Source organism: Lathyrus oleraceus, chromosome 3 (assembly GCF_024323335.1).
Source record: "Lathyrus oleraceus cultivar Zhongwan6 chromosome 3, CAAS_Psat_ZW6_1.0, whole genome shotgun sequence".
Lineage (NCBI taxonomy): Eukaryota > Viridiplantae > Streptophyta > Magnoliopsida > Fabales > Fabaceae > Lathyrus > Lathyrus oleraceus.
In genome coordinates, this window is record NC_066581.1 from 77070911 (window position 1) to 77074698 (window position 3788).

The 3788-nt window shown below is 30.7% G+C and overlaps 2 non-coding genes across 2 annotated transcripts; both read left to right on the top strand.

The window, feature by feature from the left end:
• Positions 1 to 570: 570 nt before the first annotated feature.
• Positions 571 to 665, top strand: LOC127134235 (small nucleolar RNA R41). The gene has a single exon (XR_007807988.1). It is a non-coding gene; the product is annotated as a small nucleolar RNA R41 (small nucleolar RNA).
• A 61-nt stretch (positions 666 to 726) lies between these two features.
• Positions 727 to 802, top strand: LOC127134240 (small nucleolar RNA Z155). The gene has a single exon (XR_007807993.1). It is a non-coding gene; the product is annotated as a small nucleolar RNA Z155 (small nucleolar RNA).
• Positions 803 to 3788: the final 2986 nt, after the last annotated feature.

Sequence of the window (3788 nt, forward strand, 5' to 3'; positions counted from 1 at the left end):
TAATTACTCTTTTTTACTATTAAAAATAACTATCATACCCAAATAATTTCGTACGACTATATGTAATTTTAATATTGAAGATAATGTTTACAATGGTTTGATCTAAAAGTTATTAATATATAATTTAAAGTGTGTGTTATTATTATATATTATTATTAAGTTATTAAAATGTTTTATAAAAAATATACTATTTTAGTATTAGTATTTAAAAAAATAATATATTTATTATAAATAAATAAAATAAAATAAATGGGAATACGTGAGTTTATTAGATCAGACTTGGTCCTTCAATTCAGAAAATGGGCCTACAGTAAATCCCTTAACGAAATTATGGCCCATAAGATGTAAGAGACCCGTTCAAGACAAGAGGGTAGTTCCGTCATTGCAAGCACGCTTCAAGCCCTAGATCTAATTCAACCACCCCTATTTATACAACTGAGATTCTCTATCTACGTCTTGAATTGCCCCAATCGTTCTCTTTGAGCCTCTGTTTCTTGTAATTGTTTTCTTCATTATCTTCAGATTTCATTTGCATTTCTTTTCGTTTTTATTTTGTTTTATGTTTTTATCTTGAAGGCAATGATGTTCTAAACTACCTATTTTATGAAGGTGTAGAAAATTCCTTTGTGATTAGAAAATTACCAATGGATCCTTCTGAGCCTTCAACTATGTTTTCTGTTTTGTTCGTTTCATTGCTTTATAATTGTATATTACAGTTGAAAGAGTCATTGAGTTGATGATATACTGATCCGAATTTATAATGACGATGGTAAAATTTCAGACTACAATTATCTGATCAATGATTCTTTTTATTTTAAATCTTTTTATTTTAAATTTAACACAATTTTTGTAAACGGTTTGACATGAATATTATTGGGATGGGATACCGTTCTTTCTCTTCAATTCTGTTTCTCTTCAATTCTGTTTTGGATCATCAATTTAATTCTGTTTTGTATCATCAATTTAATCAATTTGTTAGTCTATATACATTTCTATACTAAGTTTTAATAATTAAGAATCAAAATTTAAGAAAAATTTATTTTAAAAAAACACAAATCTTGTTATCATTATTGAAATATTTTATCTACTTTTTTTATTTAAACAATTAAAGATACTAAGTTTTAATAAGTAAGAATCAAAATTTAAGAAAAATTTATTTTAAAAAAACACAAATCTTGTTATCATTATTGAAATATTTTATCTACTTTTTTTATTTAAAAGAGACAAGATACGAGGGTTATATTTTTTTATTTAAACAATTAAAGATATTTATAAATATAATTAGGCGAGCTAGTATTTGAGAAACTTATAAATATAAAACTAGTATAAATATATAGGCGAGCTAAATATGTTTACTTAAATATCTATTAAAATTATGTATCTATGTAAAATGTAGGTGTATCTACCTAAAATTTAGGTGTTAAACATCTATTAAAATTATGTAACTACCTAAAATGTAGGTGAGCTAGAATATGTTTACTTAAACATCTATTAAAGTTATGCAACTATGTAAAATGTATTTCACTATCAATTTCATAATGGTGTTGCTGTTAAACCTTAAAATGTAGGTGAGCTAGAATATGTTTACTTAAACATCTATTAAAGTTATGCAACTATGTAAAATGTATTTCACTATCAATTTCATAATGGTGTTGCTGTTAAACCTTAAAATGTAGGTGTGGTTATGTTTCATAATGGTGTTGCTGTTAAACCTTAAGATGTAGGTGTGGTTATGTTTCATAATGGTGTTGCTGTTAAACCTCAAAATGTAGGTGTGGTTATGTTTTGGCTTAAAGTTTGACCTATCTAAATGTTGGTGCTATTTGATTGATCTAGGATGTGCTTACATTCATGTTACATTCACAACATTTACACTTCATTTATTTGATTACATTGTCCATATTGCATTAAAAAAGGTTACAAACTTTATTTTTTGCATAATTAACTTTTAACCTCTCTAACTAATTCATTCTGAAGTTGATTGCCTATCATTCGGTTCACTGGCCCATTCTGAGTCATTGTTGGCTCATAATGGGAACCTTTGCATAGATGAAGCTGGTGCAAGGACAATTCTATATGTGATAGTACTGCTTATGTATCTTATATATTTCACTATACTCCAATGTGATTCTAGCGGGTTAGCCATGTTTTGGCAAGCTTTGTTTATACAATATTCAATATAAGGACGAGTGAGAGTTACATATTGTAGGGTTCCCATTGCGGATTGGTAAAGGAAAGGATTTGCAAGCTTGCTTATTTTAAAAGTACCGAACATAGGGGTGTTAACACAATTTGCTTCAGTCATATTGACCTTAGACAACAAATCTTTGATGACATGGTTTGTGTTAATATCATAGCTTTTTGTAATCTTGGTAATGTGCTTCAATGCCTAGAAAATATTAAGGAATTCCTGGCTCCGTAAGAGCAAACTTCTCAGGTAATTTGATAATAAGTTTGTGAAGCAACGTAGATGATGATCATGTGAGAAGGATGTCATCAACATATACTAGCGCATATATTGTGACATGTTGATGATTGTAGATGAAAAGTGAATGATCACAATTTCTTAAGATGAAATCAAATTGGAGCAAAGCCTAATGCAACTTTTCATACCATGCACGTGGTGCCTATTTTAACTCGTAAATGGATTTCTTCAGTTTATAAACCAACGTGGAGTCGGTGTCAAGAAACCCTGGTGGTGGTTGCATATATACCTCCTCTTAAAGATCATCATTCAGGAATGCGTTGTTGATATCTATTTGTTGCACTTCCCACTTATAGGTGATGTTTAGAGTTAAAATAATTTGAATTGTAGTTGGTTTGACCACAAGTGAAAATGCTTCATGAAAGTCAAATTCATGTTGTTGGTGGAATCCCTTTGCCACTAGTTATTCCTTTTATTTATAGATGTTTTAATCTCAGTTTTTCTTGACTTTAAAAACCCATTTGCATCAAATGGGCTTTTAATGTGGTGGTAGTGTAGCGGGAACCCACGTGATATTCTTGATAAGCGAGTCATACTCATTTTTCATGGCTTGGAACCACTTTGGTTGAGCCATAACTTTCTTTGTAGTAGTTGGTTCAAAATGAACTAGAAAGGCTTTGGGTTTAGACTTACCAATCTTGGCCCTAGTGAGCATATGATGATTATTGACTGGGCTTGAGTGCGCTGTGTATGAAAGGATGAAGAAGGTGAGTTTGAGGAGTTTGTCATGTTGATTAAGGTACAAGGAAGTGACTCCGCTTTACGTGATGTATTGGAAATTAATTTATCTATAAATTCAAGTGGACATAGCTTGTAACTGAGATGTGATAGGTAGAGTAGGTGTACAAGGATCATTATGAAAAGTATCTGATATATGAGATATGACACTGAAAGACTCATCAGGTAATGAATGGAGTGAAATGTAATGAGTGTGTTGGTTTTGTGCATCAGATAATAGGGCATGACTTTCATATGTTGTGAGTGTACCTACATGACATTATGGTGTGACGTGGTTAGCAAGAATATATGGATTTGAGAACTGACTTGGTTGAGGATTTGAAGTATATTAAGGTAAGGCCAAGCATGTGGTTTTGCATGTTTGATCGTGTTTTGAAGGATGAAGCCCATCTAGTGTTAAGGCACCTAAACTGCAAGGAAACTCAGTTTAATTGAATATAACATCCTTTGAGATGTAGATTCTTGCATCTAGTATGAGGCATTTGTGATATTTGTGAGCAGGTGACACTCCTAAGTAAATACATTGAGTGTTTATAAAGTGAAATGTGTGTTTGTTGTATGCTAT